This window comes from Varroa destructor, unplaced genomic scaffold (assembly GCF_002443255.2).
Source record: "Varroa destructor unplaced genomic scaffold, Vdes_3.0 BEIS01000005.1, whole genome shotgun sequence".
Classification (NCBI taxonomy): Eukaryota; Metazoa; Arthropoda; class Arachnida; order Mesostigmata; family Varroidae; genus Varroa; species Varroa destructor.
Window position 1 is genome coordinate 1974116 of NW_019211458.1, and position 24683 is coordinate 1998798.

Genomic DNA, 24683 nt, shown 5'->3' on the forward strand with positions numbered 1-24683 from the left:
TTTCACGTAATATTCAATGTACAAATATAAGAACTACATGTCGAATGCAAAATAACGGTACTGAGAAAAATCAAGGTTTCGATAGAAAAAAATAATATTTGAAAATAAGATTTTGGTAGTTCAATCGTATTTTTCGAGTATTTTTGGTTATTGGAGAGGAACTGCATAATCGATGTACGCAGATACATCGACCATACAGAAACCACAGAAAGTAAACCGGAGTCGAAAACAGATAATTGTGGACGTTTTTGTTTATACCTGTTATTACTTCTCTTGCAATTCACCCTTCCCTCAGCAGTGCTACAGACTCAGGAAGTGGCTACCCGAAACAGCTGAGCTCTTCAGAGATGACCACTAGGGCATCCCTGCGTCTTTTGCGTTAGACATAGTTGATGCCAACTAGCTGTCGTCCTGCAGGCTGACGTTTGGCTCCCTTGACACATTCAGCTTTCTCTTTCTGGCTAACATGTCTAGCAGATCCTGCCACGGTGCCATTCTAAGTGGGTTGCGGTTATTATTCACTGGGTTCAGTGGCCTTTAAAGCTCGCTTCGCCCCGCAGGAGAGAAGATGTTGTCCTGCGTTTTTTGTCTTCCCTTATCCTTTGCGCTCATAGCATTTTCGAAGCCATCGTACTCCGCCGCCTGCTTTGTTGCGGTAGGCTCAACTAACGGATCGTTGGAGTCTTATACGCACGAATTTTGAATATTTAAAAACCTCAAAAAAGTCGAACTAGCGTTTATGTCGGTAACTGTATTCATGAGACGCTTTAGTTCTCACGCGTCATTGGCAGATAAATGCATAAGCACAGTTTAGAAAACATATTGCAAGGCAATACTAATTCTCATTTCCTAATAGTTATATTTATTTAGGTATAGGAACTAATAAGCACAAAAACAGATATTCTTTTACGCCTACGTTTGATTTGTAGTCGAAGGGATTCTATGTTTATTTGGACACATAAATTTAACAACCTTGACGAGATTTTCTTGCCTACCATGTCTTTACTTAAAACTGCAATTTTTGATTCGCTAGTCGTACATCATGAACTAGCGGTGATACGTATGAATAGATGGTGGGCATTAAGGATTAAGGAACTCTGTGTAGATGTCGCACAAGGTGTTCATTTATGACGAAATGGCGAAAATTAATATACAGCGTTATCATGCATCGGGCGAAACGGCACTCTCCATTCATCCTAACAACTTAAGGGAATCTGGTGATTAAAAAAAAAGCGATCGTTTTTTTACATGCTTAGTAATTTTTGCAATGTCGACTGAGGGTCGTTAGCGTATGCACCCTCTTATCATTGTCAATAAGCTATCCAAACATGTCCAGAAAATTTATAGATCGTCTACCGCACACAGTATACCTCTAAGTCTCGAGTTTTACGTGCGGTATCGCCGTTAGACATGCCGTCAGAGGGATGGCTCCCTGTACGGATCGAACCATGTGTCTAAATCGGGGGTTCGAATCTAGATCACAACGCGTCCTTAAGACTGGCAGGCAAATACGCTACCTACTAGGTCCTCACGGAGACGCACACAATATAGCTAAATAAATAGTCTCAAGTCACCGACGGATGAGCAAAAGCAACAAGGACGTTGACAATTTAACTAACCCCATAATTCTCTATCAGTATTTTCTCAGTGGATCTGATTATTTTTAAAAAATCACAATGCAATTTTCACTCGCTCAATTAAATGCCTCTCAAATAACTAAAATCTGAACGCGTGCTCGGTTATTTTTGATACTGATGATAAAATGATTCAGAACAAAATCCGTAATGTTTGTTTCCATCACCCTGTGCTTTTTCATCACTATGGCGGAAGAACTTCACCAGGTATGGAACTTAACAGTACTAAATTATTTGACAAAACGTCGCCAGTTTACGTAAAATATTGTTGACTGGTGGAAAAAAAAAGCTTTGAATATATATCCCTATTATGAGCTTGACATGTTTCCTACGTTTCTCAGACGCATAAACTGAACCATTCGCTCAATGATTACAAAAGTACTACACACATTAGATGATTGTAGGGAACTAGAAAAGCTAAAAATCATGTAGGTCCCATTGTGGCCTTCACTGTTTGAAGTATAATCTTATTTCTTAGTTACTGATTTTGTCGATTTCTAAATTTACTTATTATTGTTGTTGTTTACCCTTGCTTCTTCTGCATTTGTTGTCTCTCAGAGCTGAAAGCTCTTTACCACTTCATTTTGTTTTGCCGCATCAGGTTCGAGTATAACAGTACGAATATGTGATTTGAAGTATCTATAACTTCATATTTAATAATTCGGAGATGTAAATTAGCGAATGAGACGATGGCTAAAGTTGTGGATTGACTATATCAGACAGGTAGGTATCTCTATACACTAAATACTTACCCCGTGAGTATGTATTGTACCAAAATGCCAACTGTGAACCTCCTGAATAGCCCCAAGCTAGCAAGATTTGCAAATAGTTACTACTTTAACAAATCTACTTTAAGCTGCTGCTAAGTTACTTTTGGCCGTTATGCAAAACCTGAACAGTTTGGGAAAAGTGGCAGTGGACGGCCGATAATTGACAACAGTAAGTATATAGTCGGCGGCAAGAAACAAAGCTCTCAAATATGTAAACCTAATTGCTTAGAGTCTTTGCAGTTTGCATACTATTATTACTATTATCGGCTCCTCATTTCTTTCGTATAGTTGATAAATATAAACTGTTAATGAGGCTTCCAATTACGTGCAATCTCTACGAGCAACATATAACGAAAAACCTTTAGCCTTTGCCCTAACCGGGAAAATAATTTGATGCTCAGCCGTTCGAAACGCCCCAAATCTATTTGTAAATTGCCTTATTCGTAGCAGCGGTGATAGCCATTTCATAAAGATCAAACAAAATGTGTCTCTCTGCTAGCAACAATAGGTACACTGTTCTGCAAGACAATGAGGGAGTGATGATTGGGGCTGCGGGGAGGTGATCTTTAGCATGTTCACGGTAGCATCGTGTTGGATAGGTGCAGCCAGATGTGGGGCCTTGCTCCATGTGTTAGTCCACCATGCTTATCTAACTGGAAGCGGCAGGGTAGTGGTAACGGAGGCCGCTCGAGGAAGGACCAGGGACCCCCCAGTAGCCTGTGTCAAGAGAGAAGGGCAAAGAGGAGGGGAAGGGGAGGGGGAGGGGTTCGGTTGTGTATGGGGAACGTTGGTAAAGGGAGAATCGGGTAAGGGTACGCATGTAAGGACGTCGGGGATCAGGGAAATCGGGCGTTTTGGCGGGAGGAGGGGCCAGGTGCCTTGAGGCCGAATGGGAGGGAGAGGGTGAGACAAGAGGGCGAAAGGTGCCCGAAGGAGAGCAGCGTAGTGAAAGGGGCACACATAGGGGGCGGAGGGATAGGGGGTAAGAGGCAACAAAGGGGCTGGCAGGCCGCTAAACGGCGGGCGGGCGTTCGTTCGGGCGTTCTGCGAACGGGCTGGGGCCTTGGTGCCATGGTGGCGCCGCTGCTCCAGAGAAACAGCGGAGGGTTGTTGGTGAGGGCCCGCATTTACCAGAGTTGTATTCTGCCCACAGAACGTTGGTGACCATCGTCGGCAGAGGAGGAGTCGAGTCTCGGAATCCAAATTCTGGCGATTGTTCTGAGGAACGAATACTGCTGCTTCTGCTGCTCCTGCTGCTCCTGAGCGGACGGTGAGGCTGTCGCGTGACCTCGAACCGTGGCGTCTTCGTCGTCGTCGTTGGACCATTTCCTACCGACAGCAAAACTGCTGCACCTCTTCGACAAGGAGTTTAGTGTGTGTGCATGTGTTTTTGCCTGGCCGTGTGAAAGTGAACAACGACGAGCCGAAGAAATTCACGTCAACTGATTGCTAGAACTTTCTGAAAAATACGAATACGTTGGTGCATTTGCGTCGCAACTGTTTATAAAAAGAACGTGGGCCTTTGACCGTCCAGCCAGTGAGACAACAGGCAGACGACACCAGGACCAAAGAGAAAAAGAAAAACAAATCAACAAACAGCGTCGATCAACAAACCATCAGTCGAAGAAGAAACTGACGGGCGATGCTCTGAGCATTCCTTCGTGATCCCCTTCTGAGGTGAGTTAGTTGCTACGCCCGTCGCCTTCCTCTGTTCCTCCCTACCCCCCCCCCCCCCCCCAAAGCCTATGAGGTTTCATCGTCGACAGTCTTATTTATAGTGTTCCTCCTCCTACAACCACTCTTCTACAATATTAATATGTTATCCAAATATTATTTCCCTATTTTTTTTAGTTAAGGATGATTTTAGCCATGACAGCTTTATTGACCCCTCTAATATCTTAACCATTATTCGGATCAGCGACCGCAGCCCCATGCGTGCGGGCTTCCATCAAAAGTCCAAAATAAACATCACTTTAAGAGAGCGACCCAAGTTGACCGTTGTGTAACTTTTTCCCATTGTCTCATGTCACTTATTTTTTCAATGCTACCGAACAGAGACTGCGTGATCTCAATTATAGGTCTATGCTATTTCGTGAATTCATAATAATACCAGTAGTAATACGCCTAGTCGAAAATGAAATATGATTGCTCCACCCAATTATCCTAACGATCGTCACCTTTGATCGTCCTCATCGATCCCATCTTCTTTCTAAAAAACCTGCTATCAATCAGATATGCAAACGAACCTTTTGTGCTGTTGATGAGAACCAGTGGTACATGCCGGCAGTCATAGTGTTGTCGTCCCTAAGATAGCATTTTGCATCCCATCAGCAATCGAGCGAAGGCAAAAGAAAGACTTAACAGCGAACGGGAAAAGAGGGGCACACTAAACCGGGGAAAGAGAAGAGGAATAAATGGGACCTAAAAAATTAAAAACGCCTTCTTCCTTCAAGTGCATCCGTCTTGTAAACGGATAGATGGGTCTGCGTGTATGTGTGTCTGTATAGCCAGCAGTAAGAGAGCGAAGTGCAAAGGCAGCCGTCCTCGGGTATCTGCGTACCACGTGGCCTGTGCCAGCCTCAGCCAGATGCGAAGAAACGCTACCATCACTCAACGGTCCCCACACCAAAAGCCCCACTCCCTGGCTACCTCGCTTGCTTGCTGACTGTCTGGTTAGTCGCCGGCTGCTCTGCGTTCCCTTCCGCCCTGCTATTCTAGAATCGCCGACAGGCCCATTTAGTTGCTTTGTTCTCTGTTCTCCACTACCACGTAACCACTCCGCCCCCCCCCCCCCCTCCCCCTGACACCAGCATCACCCGTGTGCTCTTGTCTGTATTCCGCCCCACCGACGGCACTGGCTGGGCGCGGCAACCAGGCAGACGACAGGCAGGAAAATGCCATTGGCCCAATCGAAAATCGCAAACTTCGTTCTCTTCGGTGTATGGATGTGTTCGATCGATCTTGTGCCATATCTGCTATCGTTGTTCGGTGTCCGTTGCTACTGTGGATGATGCTACTACTACCGATGATGATGATCATATATGTTTATTACCGTTGTTATTAATATTAATGTGGAGCTACCGCCTGTTTCTACTTCCGCCGAAATCGTCCAGAAGCTACCTCACTCGGATACAACTTACTGTTGGTAGAGTGTCCTTGCCAGTTGAATGCCTCTGGAGGGCGGCTTCATCCCAGTGCGTCGTCATAGTAGTTATTAGCAAATGCTGTCAATGTTCCACGACCGCCTTTGGATTATGTCAGCCCTTTCAGCACCATTAGCCGTTTGTTCTTCTTCTTCTTCTACTTCTTGCTGCTAAGTTGTCTTCTCACGGCCACCATCCAGTGAATAAGCAACGCCATCGCTATGTCAGGGGTTGTCGAAGTCACGTAGACGCTGTCACACTTCGGTATGTATTCTTTGCTTCAAATTATTATTACTAGCATCATTATTGTTGCTATCGACTAATTAATTAGCCGTAAATTTTGACAGAATCGAACAATTCCTACTGCGGTTTCATCGAGAATATTAAAACCGCACTCGTCGGTGCCACGTTTGAATATCCATGTAACTTTTTAGTAACGGCAATTGAAAGCGCGTAAAAGTAAGTTGTCTGTGTGCATGTGAATACCTGGGTAGCCAATCGGTAAAACAAATCGACTGTGGATCTAAGCAATGGCTACGGTTACAGAATACCGAAGCAGTCACTGCTGATGATTAAAATGGCGCTGGCAATACGCGCCAGCTAGCGACTCAAATACCGCAGGGGGAGGGGGTGGGGTCAATGAGGTAGCCAACAAGAGCTGGCACCCACTTCGGCAAAGCACCACCGACCCACAACTACCCCTAGTTGAATTCCATTTGGGCAAAATGAAATGAGTTCCGTCGTCGGACCCAACTGCTCTCCGCCTCTTACTCGTGGCCCCGAAACTATAGTTGTGAATCGATTGGCGGCTTCATACTCAAATACGAAATGACATTTTGCAGTAGTGAAGATAGTAGGCAGCGATGCCGATAGTCGATACGACTTTCCTCAAACGACCCTGGTCCTTAGGAATATAGTTTTCATTCGATTTTACGCTGACTTTTCCAATAGCCGTTCAGAGAGGACAAATAACGCCATGTCGTTAAAAAGTACCTTTAGATACTTCGATTGGCGCGCTTTCAAAGGCCGAAGTTTGGCTTGTATAAATGACAAAGGCTACACATGTGTAATCTTCTCATGACCCATTACGAGGTTAAATCTTCGGCAGTTTTTAGAGCCATCGGTGTACGATGTCACCAGTCAATGTACACGTCTGTTTCAAAAGCCTTAACTTAAGAACGCAGTCACAGCCTAGGTCCCTTACATTTTTAGTGACATATATATGGTGTTCTTTGATACGCTTCATAGTTTAAATGGAAAGAACTGGCAGTCTGAGGAAGAGGGTCTTTCACTGGTGTATTCTCGGTCCTCCTATTTAAACAGCCGACGGCTTTATTATATCGGGGAGGGGGGGGGGGATCAGTCTACAATAATGATTGAGCTGCATGAGGTAGGCTGAGTATGTTGTGGCAAAACCGCCGTAGCACGAAAATTCAAAATGTATGTATAACTGTTGTTACTAGACCTACTAGTCGATTACAGAGTGTAAATTCAATTCTTCTAATCTGTCTTTTGACAGACCTGATTATACACCCAAACGACCACCTATCACACCTCAGCGGTAACCGAACATACATAGCAACAGGGATTCATTCATCCTCAAAAGAGATTCACTCATTACCATTAATCCGCAGCCAGCTCCTAGCTAGCCTTCACATAACAACTGACTGAAGTATAGATACCAAATGTAGCTATTCTGTCTTCAAAGCCTTTGAAAGATGTATACGGCTCACGGGGCCAGTACATGTCGTAACGAAAAAGCAGCAAATACAGGGTGACATAGTTGGTCATCGTGCCAAGTACATAACAGAAGTAGCGTTGATAATACGGAAAAATCGGTCGTTTTTATTAAAAACTTGCTGGCGCCCAGGTTTATGTAGAAGCTCACTAGCCACGGTCTCGGAAGTTAAACTAAACAACGTGCCAGATTTCATATCCGATACTTATAAACATTGCATTAAACACCTGGTCCCTAGCACGAAACAGAGGGTGTCTACATCCGGATCCGATTCGACATTACCACATGTCTTTAAGCTGAATAAGCGAACCCCTTACCGGTCCATCGTCGCAGGGACGATCTAGGGACGGAATCAATCGTTATTGAAGGTACTATCAAAAAGATATATATTGCTTCCTTTCATAAAGGTAGTCCAAATGCAGCCCATATAAAGATCTTAGAAGCAAAAGTAAACACGGTGGATTAGGCGAACGTTTAAGGTGACAGTCTAATAGGCAACACGGTTGTAACATGTACGAAAAAATTAGAAATATAGAAAAAAAGTATCTCATTGTTAGATGTAAATAGGTGTACCTTGAGCGCCTAACAGCAAACCATGATTTCGTCGTTCGTCAAGTCCAAAATGTCATAGTAGTTTTCTTTACTTTTTTGAAGAAGGGTTCCAAAGGGCATCCAAAGGAATTGATTGATATTAGCTCCTGGTCCATTGTTGCCTCATCCACGAACTTCTTATGCGTCCTAAGGCAACCTGACAGAATTAACTGTATGACAGTGTCAACAAGGCCCATCGTTGATAGGACTGTAAAAGAAACCCGCAGGGAGTTAATTTAAACAGACACTTGCCTTCAACATGACGTGTTAAATCTTGTATCCTAAACGTTATACCCTGTTATTTAGAGAGCTACAAATTAATTCAAAGGATCCTGTTAGCAGCAAAATGAAAAGCATTCTATAATTCTATAGAGCTTGTATTCTTCTACACGACAGGCGTGTATTCAGCATTAAATATGGATATGACATTATTTTTTTCGTAAATCTAATATGCATGAAGAATACGAGATATGCTTGTATCTATAAATAAAAAAAAAAAATAGATAAAGGATCAACTGCTATCTGTCGGTTAAGGCTTGAACGACGAACGACTTTGTGCTTCACATAATACGCACTTCGAATACTGTCACTCATTTAACGAGATGGTCAAATTCAAAGCGAGACTTCAATGTCAAATATCAAATTTTACTAAATTGTACGCACCCCTCCAGGCAGTCGTATCAACGAGGTACTGATAAGCTTATTGATATGAATCTAAATCTTTATACGTAATGAAGGATATTTTCAATGGTACCTCTAATGGCCGATGCATACACGAGTACATACCGTGCGAAGTTCATTGACGAGGCAATCGGCTGATTACGCAGCTATCTTTCGAAACAATGAGGACCTCCACCAGAACGACATGACTCATCATTAAGCAATTATGGTGATTTTAATTGAATATTGAACTATTTAGACTTTGAATAAAGAAGGGTATGGTAAAAATCAGGAAAAAGGCAAACGAAGAAAGTGTGCAATGGGGCGGACAGCCATTAGAAGCAGCGAGTAGAACGCACACACATGTACCTACGAAATATGCTACTATTTTGCTTACGCTCTGAGCCGTCTACCGCTCCTTCAGAAGCGGAAGAAGACTGTGGCTGAAGTTATGGGTGGGTATCAAGCAATGTCGGTATGACTGAGGATTAGTGAACGTGACAATTACATTGAATCGCCGGATCTATTGAGCTTTACGCATTATGGCTGTGATGACGCCACGCGATTGGTTTCTCTTCTACGTAGATATACGAATCCCGATAACATCGTCTCAGCAAAAAATAGCGGGAACCGAATTAATTGCAGGGCAAACAGGCCCAAGCTTACTGCTTACGAAAAACCGGCGAACCAGATTTACTGCTGTGCAGTGGACCGCTGGACAGCAGCGCTTTTGGGCAAGGAAGGTAACGATTAAATAACGAGTCTATAGAATAGTTGCGTGCATCGATAAGAGAACATACCCAAACCAAACATACATACGTCCAATTACTCGCAAAATCCACGGGGCTGATTGCCCATCAGCCAAATTTTCTTTAGTGTCTTCTACGAATCAGCTCGCTGCATTAACATGAAACAAGGTTTAGAAGCTAGAAAAATGAAAACTCTTAGTGACACAATAGGACGAAATAAGAGTGCCGTTAAAATATAGTACATTACCACAATGCGACAATTACATATCGTCCTTAAATGTGACCCAAATAAGTTAGTCCTTGAAATGTCTTAAAATGACCTTTTGAGTCACCCTTGTGTATGCTTTTAATATCGCTATTTGGAAAATATAGGTAATAACTCACTCTATTACTTTACATTGCGAACATCTTGAGAGGCCGTATTACCTAACCAATAATTAAAAAAAAAATCGAGCTGTTGAAGGCACTACAATAATAGAGGTTATAGTTTGACTAGTTATAAGAATCCGTAGTAGTTGTACCTCGATAAGTGAAGTAAGACGCACGTCACGTTCTCCCTTATTTTTGCATTTTTATTACTGCTGTATTCGGCAGGTCGGCATTATCTATTTCAGTATAAATAGAACAACGCCAGTCAGGCCACCTATTCAGCCTGTTTTGTCACTGATACGTGAACTAACTGCTACAAGATTCGAGCGTATATGCTCCGTCCGGCAGCACTGCTTATAATAGCAGACCACTACACAAATGAAACGGGTTCCGATTGGCAACCCGGCCACCACTCACCCAAATGCTAAGGTGACCAAAATCTTGAACCTTCTTGTGGGATATCACTGACAAAGGCGTGTTTTTCGCACCTCTACGGATGAGCGCGTGGAACACATTTTCTCAGCCATCCATCTAAACAGCCATTCACAGACGATTTACACTCATTTTAGCCAGGGAGTTCGGGGGGGATTTGTTTGAGTTATCTCGGCTGTTACCTCACGGTCAACCTTCACCATTCAGATTCACCTGAAGTTTTCCAGATATTTGCTCATTCGCTAAAGTGTGCACCCCTCGGCAGAAAAACGACAGAGACAAGGAATGGAGCACATATCGTTTCGTTGTATCTAGCATCGCGGACTATTTAGTCTAGACCTAATCTATCCCGGTAGCTAGCCGTCTCTTTTTGTTAAAGCGAGCAAATGTTGGTTCAGTATCAAGACAGTCAAAGAAAGAGAACCAAAAGAAGGAAAGAATCTAACCTCGCGTGTTAGTTCCGTTTTATCTGAAGAACGTGCGTTGGTTACCAACGAGCGATGACTTACTGGTGCAAAGTTGAGAAAACTGGCAAGAAGAAACCAGACAGAGAACAAAGGAGCTGGTCAGACGTCCCCTTAGCTGCTGAAGGTGCCTGCCTTTGTTTAAACGTGCCACCTAAGAGCTGGACGCTGCTTTCCGGTCTCAGCTGGCACGAGCGAGTAAGACAGATCTCGCCGATCACTAGCGGCGATCCAGATGCTCATCTTTAAGTAGGTCTTCACCGGCGAAACTTGTCAGTCAGTGGCCGCAAGCCCTTAACAGGGCCGTTCGTGTTCGGCTTACTCGCTATTCTTTACCAATACCCTGTATTATTATTATAAGGTGCTAAATTCAGCCAGAAAGGGAATGAACCCTGCTAAAGACGATAACGACAGACTAGACTATATTCTTCTAATACCACTGTTGTGATTATTATTTTTATTATTACTGTGGTACATTCTGATACGTTGCAATTGTGTTGCCGGAGCCTATTATCTGCTCGTTGTTATTACCCCACCCTACCGGTAACATAGGCTGCATTCATTCTCCTCGTACATTGCTAGTGACAACAACTGCCCGAAGGATTTTTCTTTGCCTGCTTGTTACTCGCGGCCAATTTAGGCCTTATAAGCTCGTTAGTAAATATCTTACCTCATGTGGCTTCTATTCAGTATATATCTTTGATCAAAATCTACACGCTTGCGCATATTCTTCCCACCGCTAGTTTGGCTACCCTTCCTATTACGGAAGCACGGTGATAAATAGAGGACAGGAGTTTTATATTATACCCTTACGTTGACATTGTTGCTGCATCGTTCATGGGAACCAACACTAGATCACTGTGATTAATCGAAATATTACTAAGTTAATTCATTGAGAATATTATTATGTAAAAAAAATCTATTACAATACAAACAATTCGTTTACTAGAAGAATTGAGATGGTCCTGTTTGTAAAAAGAAAAAAAAAAACTGTTGGCCTTGGGCTAAAGAAAACAATGATCATTGAATGCATCAGTGGTCATCGCCTCAGGCAGCATTTGCATACAAAAGATTCTCAGCTCATCTTCTATAACTAACTACTATCTAAAAGTTTTCATGCTTAAATCTTGTACTGCATTGCATTGAATTAGGTATTACTTTCGAATTAGCCTAACTATTTAAAGTTAGTACTTTTTATCCTTCCGATTACTCAGTTTGCCCCAAACAATTTCTTCGGAGATCTGATCTGCGCTTGTTATAGCAACCGAAGTATCGCTGATAAAAGCCTAGCCGAGAATCGAAGGACTAACTTTGCCAGTGCAAGTGCCAAGATGTAAGTTCTAAAAAGGCAAAACAATGCTTGGCCTTATCGATTTGAGACTGTCGTTCTTGAGACACGGGGGTAGAAGTTACTTACGCCTGAAACACGATTCCTTGTGAAGCCTGAAGCAATCGAAGCAGCCTGCTTTATCGTCGCCAACTGAAGAACACTGAAAGTAGATTTACCATTTTTGAGTGCCATCACTTTAGGATCTTTCATTGGAAAACGGCGTCCGCTAACTAGACTACGTAACAAGGCTCGATGAGAGGGAACATTTTGATCTGTTATAGTTTAAATCTAACGCAGCGCTTCCAATACGGCGTGTAAAAAAATGGACAGACCCCTATCTGCCCGTTCAGATGAGGACAAAGAGAGTATATCCAACTTGCAAGCCAAAGAGCGACGGAACGACTAGGATGACAACTAGCCTTACCTCTTATTCTGATTAGTCGTTCATGCAAAATGAAGCTATTACGTACGACGTACGAATATCTAGTTTCTGAATCTATTCAAAGATTCAGTAAGTTGTATCTAGTTTAAGGGGATTTTCATATCTAATTTAATAGGATTAGGGAAACTCTGCCATAGATCACAATCACGTTATGCATGTATAAGCACAGAAAAATAAAATACTGCTGAACGTAATCAGGATTTTTGAAAAGAACAATTATTGTTCATGTCAAGGAGTACTAATTTTTAGATCTGAGTTAAGAGGGCTAGGCCGCATTCAATGTTCTTTATTTAGAATGAGTATTTTTAACGCACATCAAGTTACTGTCATTAAAACATAATATCTCTCGCACATTTGCGTAGACAGTGATCGATCCGGGGGTCTGCTTCCACATCAAACCTTAGTGTTCTATCTTCTTAGGCATATGGTTTATCCTGAGGGGATATCGCTGTTACCGTCTGTATACTGTTATGAGTTCCTTTTAAAAATTCCTCCTTTATCAGAGCGATCTGGAAGAATTGAATACGATTTTTTTTTGTAGTATTATTTCTCTCTGGGAATCATTCCAACAATTCCGCTCACATTCGAAAATAGAGTGGCCAATCTTTAGTTCGAGTTGAGGATAATCATTATTCTTTTTTGGCCCGTTTGAACTGCCGTCTAGCACCCATCTTCTATCTAATAACTGCAAATGTTTGCCAAAGGAAAAATCAATCATCTTTTACTCACTGCTACAGCCTTCAAAGATGAGTTTACAGTGATCATCATCTACCATTTCTATCGCGAAATTTTTGTATCAGTGGGCCTAGACGCCCTCCATGCTTCAGCCTTTCTTTTATTAGGTCATTTGGATAGGTTACCTATCGGCTTGCTCTAGCTACAAACATAGGGCGTTGCTTCGAACGAAACCTGCGGCACAACGTTTGTCTTTGATGTACATGGACTCATTTAGCGACACCAATCTTATAGAAAGATCATAGAGCTCTGCTGTCAAGTTATTATTGTTTATTTTCCCGGTGCACTATATATATATATATATATATACATATATATATATATTTTTTTTTTAATATTATATATATATATATCTATTTCGTTCATTACTTGGCAGACTTTTACTCAGTTCACTCTTCTATGAGTCTTTCGCTCGTACTCTCCTTCTGGCTGATATTAGTCAACATTCAACGACAATGGCTACCTAACAACCCCAACGTCGTTACGTGCCACCGCCGCTTCTGTTGAAAGTCACTGCATATGTGGTCCGCTAAATGTCGGGCACATAGTTAGATGCTACTAAATCAACTGCTATCCATAAAAGTCGTATAATTTTTTTTTCGCCCAGGTTGGACGGCTCAGCGGATAGCACTGCACTACTTCGCTGCTAGATATACGGACCTCTTTACGAAGTCTATATATAGGGATTTGTATGACGCAAGATTTTAACCGTCGTTAGCAAGTTTGTTGTTTAATATCAGCAAAACAGCATCATTGCTTACGTTTCTCTTTTGTGAGAAAATCTATTCTTGATAGAAAGGCAGGACGCTACTTGGGATGTTATCGAGACAGAACCCTACTTAGAACTCTACCGTTCGCTTACATTAGGTCTTCACGAGTAGGCTTGACTCGTGGGCCATTTGGCCTTTACAAATCAGAAGCCACAGGATAAATAAGCGGTCCCCTGCACTACTTACCATCGCATCTTCTCAGACACTTTTACTTCCATTTGAAGGCTGCCTTCAAGCTTTGAGCGCCTTCGTACAATTGCTAGTTAGTGATGACGAAGCATCCGATGCGACCGGCACAAGCAGATTGCCCCTGCACCCGTACTACACGCACCTTGAGCTAAATGGAATGATCAATGGTCCAATGCGCTGATAGTGGCTCCCGTTTCTTGTTTCCTTTGTTTTTTATCGTAACACGCTTGCTCATCGGCGGAGCAGGATAAGAACAGTTATACGGGTGAGATACAGTCCTGCTGCTGCTGCTGCTGCCGCCGCCAAAATTCTGGTAACTATGTCTAACCTTTTTTCGCAATTCGTCTCGATAAGGCGCATCCGTAGATCTTTTCCGTTCTTGTACCAGAAAAAAAAGTCGAGTGTGGTGCGCTCAGAAGGATCAGTTCTTACAGTGGACGGTGAATCTGCTGCGGCTGCTGTTCACCGGCGCCGGCTTGGGCGGCGTCGTTCAGAAGGAATCTTGTCAAGTTAGAGTTCCGGTTTAAAAGAGGAAATGAACGCCTCAGAGAATGGCCACCCGATGGGCAGAAAAATGGGTCCCAACTATTCTTTGAGCGGCTGAGCAAGTGAACGACCGACCGACCGACCGACCTAGCGGGGAAAGGAGCGTGCTTATGAAATGGAATGAGATGATGACAGTGGAGAAGAACGAACATTTTCTTAGTTGTGCTTTTCCTCTCGAGTTGGGGCCGGCTGACGATCCTTCCTTTGTCCGTTTGGTCGGCCGACCATCGTTTCATGGTGCTTCGAATTCGAGCGAGCCGTTTGGCACGTCGATAATTAAACTGGCTCCCAACACCGCCCGATGAGATTTAGTTTCCCATTGTTCCGGCGACAGCTGCTTGACCCCTGGTTGGTGGTGCTTCTCCTTCGTTTTGTGGTACTAGCCGACGGTGATGCATAAGTATTTGACGTTCAGAATTTGTCCGCAAGAAGGTCCTTCTATTCGGAACAAGAATCTTCTGTGTTAGCGGTTGAACGCACCTGTATCTCTCTTTGTGTCCTCAACGTTTTGCTACTCATGTACTCGTGAGTTTACGAAACATGCTTCTCATAGAATTACCTCTCGTCATCTTTCAGTAGCAGGAAAAAAGAGCAACAACATATTTCAACGCAACCTACCTTTTCCACCCGAATACTGGCAATATTCATTGGAGAACAACACGCCGTTTGTCTCCTTACTATGTAGTATTTCCTTAGGGAATTAGACACGCCTCTAACAGCTTATAGTGGCTAGCTGGCTCCAAGGTGGCTAGCAATACGGAAAACAAAACAATCCACAAAGGAAGCACTTCTAGAAATAAGATGCTGCCTCGTCATTTTTATCCATAATATATTCGCACGCTACAACGTACGGCGGGTCACCCCTTGCATCCGAAAGAGACATTCAACGCATGCGCGTTCTTTAGTCACTCAAAATAACCGGATGGATGGATGGATGGATGGATGGATTGCCGGAGCAGTCGTAAGCTCCCAAGCAAACACGCACACCCATATGAACGAAAGAAGGAGACTCATCATTAACACTAAACTATCATAGGTGTTGACCTATTATTACCGGAATAATGACCGACCAACCGCCTGAGATGTATCCTTGACATAATTGGCATAGCTCAGTAATTTTTGGTAATGTAAGCAGTTTTCAGCTTCAGAATTACTTTTTACTAAAGATTTTAAATTTGAGAACGTTGTTGTTTATTGCAGGTAAGCAACGGCATCCACACAAAGGACGACTAGGGAAACAAGTTGCGGGGAAGTAACCTGCAACAAGTACGTGCGTAGATTTTCTCGAATGATACTTTACGACCTATGTCGGCAATTAAGGGTTCGCCTTAGGTGTTTTTTTTTTTTTATATCCGATCATGTTTCTCATGGCGGAACTCCCGTGAATTAAATTTACAACACCCCTAAAGTGAAAAAATATTGAACGTAGACGATAAGATATTATGCAGCTTTGAATATGATCACGAGGTATGTGTGTACGTACGTGCGCTCGAGTCGTTCTTCGTTGCTTTTGATCACGATTTGACTTTGAGATTGAAAGATGAAATTAAAGGAGTTGCAAATTAGCAAGAATCACAATATTTCGGGGAACAGTTTTCGTCTGCGAGAATATTAAAGTTTTGAATTCTACAAAGTTCTTCCGACAGCTTGCTTTTCATTTTTTTTTTCCAACATATACACAGCCTCCATATATGTTTTATACCCGCCAACATTGTAATAGACTCTGTCGTCTTTTCTCCATACGTACGGTCAGAAGACCAGTCAACCAATATTGCAATTTGCGTTAAAGTAGTACGAAATGAAATAGAATGGTATGGGCACTTGTGAGGATAGAAAATTTGAAGAATACCCTTGGAGAGCGGGCTCTGCTGTTGTGGAAGGCTGCAAAGCCGGCACAAAGATCAGAGAATGGGAAGGACCCAAGGAGCTACCGGGCAGTGAAGACGACACCAGGACATGCGCGGTATAGGCCGTATGGCGTAATGGATTTCCAATTATTTTTTTTTAGAACCTTTTATCCTGCTATATTCCCCGAAGCCCTCGTTGTTTCAGATATATCAGGGTGGAGTTACACTGGACTGGATGAACGACGACGCTACGAGTGAAACATACACACGGTCACGTATCCATATACACGTGTCTATAAAATCGGTGGCCTGTAGGGGCCACGGCAAAAACTACCCGTATGTTTGATCCACAAGACATGTGAATAAAACAATGCGGCCATCATAAACCAGAACCGAATGAGCCTGATAGAAGTAGAACGATCATTTAGAAAAGAACGTAATAGGGAGGTGTTAAGTATGAGAGGACGAAGACGACGATAACTTCAATAGGGAACAAAGGGTGTCCGCCATTTTTCACCTTCCCCACCGAACGATTCTTTGAATCACCGCCACCGGCGCTGCTGCTGCTGCTGCGTTCGTTCATGGCCAACCAGGCAGTCCTTTTTGTCTTTTCTAGGCTGGTCCTATCATTGGCTCCATTTTAGTCTCGGTTGACCGTCGCATCCTCTGGTCATCACAATAGTGCAGTTTCATTGTTTCTGGGTAGTAGCTAGTTGCCGTCCCACCTGACGTGAGTATTGTGGGTCAGTGGGGCGCTGGATCTCAGGCACCGCTCTGCTTCCGCACTTGGCAAGGCTACTCGTGGAGAATTGGAGCATTCGCTCCACAAAGCTGAGCTTATGTTTTCGCTCAATTGAACTCGACAGCAGGGTTAGGCTTAGCGTAAAAGAGCCAGAGAAAAGATCCCGGTGCGATTCGGCATCATTACATTTCCAATACGTTTCCTTGCCTTCTTCACCAGCATTCCCTTCGCTCCCGCCACCGTTCGTCTAAGTCACACTACCTACCGCTACTGTACATGAAGCTCCACTCGAGGTTAAGATGCCTTTGGTTTCTATGGCTAAGCTTCTATTCTTTTCATCCGCATAGACACTGCAATTGGGCAAATGTTCTGCACCTTGCCTTCGGGGGCCTGCGCCTAGCTACTTCTAAAGCCTTGTTGCTCTGGATCGGATTTGTACAGGTATCGTAGATATGCAGTCAACGTTACAGGAGGCCACCGAATCCCGGGCAGATGTACACTAATATCTCTCCAGCGTCCTATGAACTTTTTTTGACGATGTCTAAGCTGGCAAACAATTCGATACACTTAAACTGAATCGTTTCATCGTATATATATGGGTCAAATACCACATTATTTAGAGATCCTAGAGAATCTCTATATATATGTACGAGCAGTACAATATGAATGTCAGTCTAGTTTGGGGCCAAAATACAGAACATAGAATTATTGGTAAACTTGTAAGATTTTTCTTGACTGGAATGCGAATCCGTATAACGTCCTTAATAACATGCAAATTTAGCGAAAATAATGGAAAATTTAGTATCAACCATGTTGATAAACCGATTTTGAAGGCTAATTGCAACGGTAACGAGATTGTTTTGGAATGTATACCCTTCGTCGTACGGTACGTTAGAAGTAACTAGTAGACAGACTTATTAATCCTCTATCGGGGTCTATTTCTCGGAATTTGTCACGAATCTAGGTCAAAGGCTGAGAGTAAGTTTGTTTTTAGGATGGAATGGTTCAGAGTGCTAGTGGGAACTTTACTCGTAGAGCGTAGAAGTTACGTTGGCCAACAGAGTTATCCCATTTGAAGCCTAGAGTATCCGACAGTGAGCAAAAAAATCTGCTCCGTCTCGAGAAATTGACAATTTGACGTAGTTTCAGGGTTGGTGCTATGATTTGGTTGCCGTTTGGAGCCAAATTTTGCTACCCGAGACTTCGTATTAGCGAAGCTGTAAAGGCCTATTTAGCTTTCCGAAATTTTTTTTTCGTTCGACTAATTAAAAAATTCGCACACCAATAAAATTAAGGTATCTCAATTTATGAGCTATTATTCTTCCGAATCTGTTTAGCAGGTGGAAAAATGTAAAGGTTAAGCTACGCTCCATTAATATTAAAGAATGTATTGATATTTTTGTTAAGTTTTTTGCCGTTTATGACTGTTAGCCCTTTGAATGCCAAGATAAAAAAAAAACGAGTTCAAAGATAAAAAAAATGTTTATGGTGCCAAAAATTAACGTTCAGTGAAGTTCCTATTTCTCGGATGTGCGAGCTCTAGTAAAATCCATCGTAGAAAATGGTGAAAACACTGGACAGGGAGATATTTAGCGGGATGGCAATTTTATTATTGGTAGAATCACTTTAAGAACAGAAAAAAGTTTAGGATTACGGAGGAGTGATTACGCTTCAGAACTTCAAAAGAAAGAATGAAATACTGTGATTACAGAAGCTTTTGAGCAAAATAGAGAAAGCATGGATGATGCGTTCTTTGTTGGCCCGATGGGGAATTCCCTGAAGCCCACGTTATGAGGCTTTTGCGAAGACACTGCCGACGAAGAAAAAAAAAAGCAAAAATTCGTTTCTTACAAACGAAAAGCTGACCAGGCAAAAAAACGTGTAGTGAGAGGAGATATAATTTGCGCGATTTTCACCAACAAAAGACCCGCCTGGAGTTCACCATCGCCATAGATATACCTGCTACTATTGCAGGCATATCTTGTTTATGGCGAGATAAATTTGGCATATTTCGTCATACGGTAGGAGATGCCCATTAAGCAAGGAAAGGACGCCCAAGAAGATAGAAAGCCACCTTTTTTTTTTTTGAGATCTGAGTTAGTGCAGTTTGAACCATTTCCCACAGTAAAGACGACGATGGGTGACATATCGAACGTTCCGTTATTGATTCTCATAAACAAGCCATCAGTAACGGGATCGAGCACAATAATCCAGAACGTAAGAAAAATCGAAAGGAGCTCGTAAAGCGCTTATTTCAATGTGTAACTAGTCAAACAAAGAAGATAAACTCAAAATGTTGTTATTCTATATTATACGACTTAGAAGGGATTTTTTTTTTGACTCGTTATATAGCTGCGCATATCCTGATGTTCCTGACATGCTAAAGAGGATTTACTAAATACAAGATCTCAAATAGTACGCATCTCTCCGGTGACTACGCAGTCGACTCTTGGAAAAACTCTACGAGGTGTTTCATATGCCTGCGTTGATAGTGTAGAGCATTAGTTGACGGAAATGGTCAGTGTGAACAAGGCTAAAGTGTAACTAATTATGAGAAAATTATCTGGCCTTTCATTAGCAGCATAAAATGAATCCTTATAAGTAATTTTGATCATCTCTCACCAAAGATGATTCGGTGAATCCTTTTTGGGCCTCCACGCTTCTTTTGAAGCACTTCGCACGCTATGACACGCAGCAACATCGTACTTCATTTTTTGCATAGTGGCACAATTTGTTCGCCTGTTCTTTTGCAAGACTTTAAAACACTCTACTTATGACTCGACTGATTTTAAAGATTACTATTTTAAAAGCTGATATTACACTTCAAGGAGGTTCAGCAAAAAATGTGATTATTAATGACACTTAATTCTGTCCCCTTATTTTTATCACGTTTTCACATGGGAAGGATGTCTAGCTTCTGCCTGTGAAAGGTATAAACCTGCTCGATAGCACGCGGAAGATTTTTCCCAAAATGTGAGAATGCCTTTTTAATAGCTACGGATACCCAAAACGATTGCGGAACACTGGCCATTTTCAAGGCATGCTCGTATAGCATAAACCCTTGACCTTGTTTTTTTACTTTTCAGTCAAGCAGCTGGTAAGGGATCCTAGCTAACATTAGTGCAATGCACTGGGTTGTTCTCTAGCTTTTTATTAGACTTTTGTGATCTGCTGAGTAACTTCAGTTTGCTTCCGCTTACTTGACGAGCGAACTCAATTCTGCTGCTTGACGCTTCAAGCCAAAGGACTTGCGGTGACAAGACGACGGTTTTGAGATCTGCAAGCCTGGATAGACCAGGGGAGAAGCTCTGATGACTCTTGGTTGTGGATAGGTTGACAAGTGAGCCTGATTGGAATACGATATCCGGGTGCCCTTCTGGCAAACCTATCTTAGCCATCCTCATTGTGATTCGATGCAGCCAATGCTTTCCCTTACACCGTATTCCTTGTTTTTAGGTGAGAACGAAAATTTGAAAATTGAGACAAAAGTGTGAACATCTGCTGAGGACGATGCCTGCGTTGTTGGTTCTTGAATTGAATCAGAACTTCCAGCTTCTTCGCTTAATTGGAAAACGTAAAGTCTATAATTAAATCCTGTGATAAATGGCTCTATCCTGTAAATCGAAAATTCACTTGGAAAAACGCTCTACACCTTACTAAAAGTATGCTTTAAATCAAGCAACGACATTACAGAAAAAAAATCTTTCTGTTGTTGTGTTATTTATATATTTACAGGTATATGAACCGAAATAAACATCCGACTTTTGAAGTATCTCTTTTTTTTTTTGTTTAGAAAAAATACTTAAACGTGGATCTCTACAAAGCAAACAACAACCTCGTAAACGGTTCCTTCGCGGGTTGCTATACACGTAAATCTGTGATATCGATTGTTATATCGGTTTAGACTCCTACATAACCGTAGATTTACACGAAGGTTTATAGCTAGAAAAAAATGTGCTTCTAATTAGTAAAGAGATAGACTTGAGGCTGAAAGAGATGCTGCTTTCACTGTAGGCCTACCTACATTAACTCTAACATATATAAACATGGAAGGAACAACACACCTACTTTTTTTTTTAACTAGAGGCCTACTTTTTATCAAACTGTAAGCCCACTTTTGCTCTGCCTCACACATCTGTAAGTGCAATTCATATGGCCTACCACAGCTTGTGATGCCATCAGGTTTCATACGGTATTCGCTCGGCTTCTACCGTCACCACGTTCGACATCGCTTACCATGTGAGGACAACAAAGGCTCTGGGATAGTTCCGTGTTCGAGTCATCAGCTTCTTCTCCTGTTTAAACGAACTAAACGATGCGCCTTCTTGCCGACGGGGACAGTGAACTCTATGTCGGCCAGTGAGAAGGAATAGGCAAAGTGTGATAGGGAACCAGAAATAGAGTAACGGTAGCATAAGGGGCTGAAGAGCACAAAAAGCGAGGCGACGGTGCTAACCAAAGGTGCAGGAGCAGTGGAGGCCGGATAAGGAGGAAATGGTACTGTTGAAGGCACTTTTCTTGTGATGGAATAAAATCGTGAGATCATGAAAACTAACACCTATCGAGCGTCTATTTATACAGTATGTTTTCGAGAAAGTCACGCAGATAGACTAATGAAGCGTTAACGATGGTTCAGAATACTGATGAACGGTTTAAATGGGCAAATCACAAAAGATACGAAATGAGACAGCACAATTTCTATCATATAGCTAGCTAGAGAAAAATGGAAATTATATTGTTAACTTGGAGTTTTTGCCTCAATATGCTTCCATAAGGGACGATTCTTCTAGGGTAAATCATATTATCGTATTCCTGCTTACTACGGCCGCAGAATAATATCCAACTTATTTCTCTTTATTTGCATTCACATACAAAAATTTAACTTGTTAGAGTGTTTGTTTTATGCAGTATCGATGTTGTATAAAAGGCTCGAGCATCTGGGCTATCACGATAAGAATTGGTGGTTTCTTTTAACCTTAATGATCCCCAGCAATATTTTGAAAATGGAATTACGTCCGAGTATTTACTCTGGGCTAGATGTGCCCTTAGGTCGTCAGCCCTAGATATAGAAGTACTTCACACCATAGAAAGGCAAACAGATGCATCAAGCGGCGAAGTGAAGTTCGTCACTGTAGACCGCAAATGAAGCAGAAGCATTATGCCAACTTCACGCTGTGAGTAAATCGGCAAGTTTTCTATCTGCTCCCCTCATTCATAATACAGCAGAAGATGGTATATGCACAATGCTGTGCGAGGCAGGTATATATATATGCCAGTCACCCACCGTAAAAGTAGGCCTCTTAGCTTAAGAATGATCGGCCTGCGCGACTAGTAGAAAAACAGTGAAGCCAGTACAAGCCAAGCCAGTCAGCCGCTACCAGCAGACACAACGAAAGTAAGGCACTGGTATCCAACAGAACTTACGTATGCACAGCCATGACCAGTAGCTAAACCAGCAGCGAGCTGCCTGCAGCCAAACAGAAGGCGAACGCTGCTCATAGAACGACCGCTATGAGAATCGTATTAGGGGGTTCCACGAGGCGTTGGGGCGTACATTCGTCTTGGCGTCTGTTTCATTACGCCATGATTTACGACTAACGTGGCCAGCAGGCAGGCAAGTGCAACCGGTGGTTGGTTGCATCCTTGGATTTACATTACCTGTTTCGTGAAACGGAAGGTCGCCGCGCACGTTCATACACTCCCCGAGGATGCACGTTAATAGGTGTATCCCTTCTTCGAGATGTTCATGTCTTCCTTAGCTGGCAGTCGCCTCTTTTAGTGCGCGTGTGTCTTTTACAACAGCGCATTTTGTACTTGAACAAGAAAACGCTCTTAGAAAGGAAAGCTGCGAAAGTTGACTGTTATACGATCAGCAATGAGTCGCGCGTCGGTAGCACCAGCACAACGGAAAGGGTGTGAAATATTACGGCAAAGAACACCGCATCGGGATGGAATGTACAGGCTAAGTTTATCATCGGTTATTAAAGAAGTGTCTAGCGTGTTTTTGATCCAGTGATTTACTCGAGTCCGAGAACTTCTGCTGAGATCGAATGAACTGTCTGACAAATCAGCACTGCTGTTGACGTTCAGATCATTAACTTGTATTCTTACCCTGGGACGCAATCCCAGCGGCTAGTCCTAACGACCCCATACAGTAAATACTACAAAAATCGATTTGATTAGTACGATATCACAAGGCAGCGATGAAAGCAGGAAGGTACGGAGTAGCTGCCATAGTAGTATAAGAATTACAGAATGACATAAAGCAATATAAATATGCAGAATGTGCGCTAGTGTGTCTTACATGAATTAGCAAGATGGCCGGCAGCCATAAATAAAATTCAAGAAAGTTCTTGTAGGCTGAAGCTAGTCCTCTGGGTCGTTCTCAAAGTACATTAGTTAGTCGCTATTTGCGTGGGCGAGAGAAGAAAGCAGAACGGCCCTCTGGCGGCTCGCCAATTCGTCGATAGTGCCACTCTCATCTTATCGTACCCGTTACTATTGTTACTGTAGCCCATTTTATTTGATAGCGGGTGCTTTAGGAAGCGGTCGTGGTAGTGACGTGCATCCAATTCAACACTCCCCGGTTTCTCTACTTCGACGCCGCTGTCAGGGAACCCCAGCCATGTAATGTATATACAGTGTGAGAAGCGGCCGCTGCTGCCATTACGGTGGTCGGCCCGTGTGTAGCGCAACTATAATGTGTGTAGCGAAGCGACACCAAAGGCCCGGGGGGGGGGGGGGCAGGCTCCTGTCCAGTCTGTCGCCTACAAAATGATTATTGGTGTTTTGCCTGTGAGTAACAAAAAAAGTCGACAAAGTTCTAAAAGTTGACAAGGTTCTAAACAAGTCCGGCTTCTTAAAATTGTTTGTTCTGAATACATACCATTCCTGAAGCTCAATCAGATTCCTCTGAGGAAGGCTCCCACTTGAACAGCTTTGTATTTTCTTTACAAATCATTATTAAATTTATTACTATTTATCTTTGCTGAAGTAACAAAAAATGTCAAGCATATCGCTCGAAAGAAAAACTGTCGGAAAAGCTCAATCAAAATAATAAACTTTGCGTTTCTTTGATCAGCCATTGCGATAAATGTTCTCGACAACACTGGACAAGAAAGGCCAAGACTGAACTTCATTATTCCGTTTATACGACCACCGTAAAGGAGGCTTCAACCATGTGCGCAGTTGTAGAAGTTTTCTTAGAAGGGACATTAGACAATGTAAAGATTCGAGGAGCTAGAAGCAATCACGATGGCAAGAGAGACTAAATGACAGTGTAAAGTAGGACAAGATGAAAGCTTTAATATAATGGCTTGATCATGGTGTAGAGGAGGATACTAGGACCGTTATTTTACACTGCACTTGTCAGCATCAATAGCAGCAATGCGTACTCAAAATCGCCGAAAACATCCACTGTCATTGGTAGAGGCAAGTAGCATATGAAGGACTGAGGGCGTGTCCGGCTTGGAACGAAGGTCTCCTATCTTTAGATCTGTTATCTAAATTACCCCTCATTGAAGGGTGCTGTT

At 42.6% G+C, this 24683-nt stretch overlaps 1 protein-coding gene and 1 long non-coding RNA gene across 3 annotated transcripts in view; one reads left to right on the forward strand and one right to left on the reverse strand.

Moving 5' to 3' along the window:
• cpx (synaptic transmission protein complexin) overlaps positions 1-24683 on the forward strand; it is a 257489-nt gene that overhangs the window by 107402 nt on the left and 125404 nt on the right. For both annotated transcript variants that reach the window (XM_022809275.2, XM_022809276.2), the window contains exon 2: positions 3558-4081. The gene's annotated coding sequence lies outside the window, so the exon portion shown is untranslated. The remainder of the gene's footprint in view (positions 1-3557; positions 4082-24683) is intronic.
• On the reverse strand, positions 7373-15437 carry LOC147755170 (uncharacterized). Its single transcript, XR_015328425.1, has 3 exons — positions 15181-15437; positions 11968-12040; positions 7373-8084 (listed from the first exon to the last, which is right to left on the reverse strand). It is a non-coding gene; the product is annotated as an uncharacterized LOC147755170 (long non-coding RNA).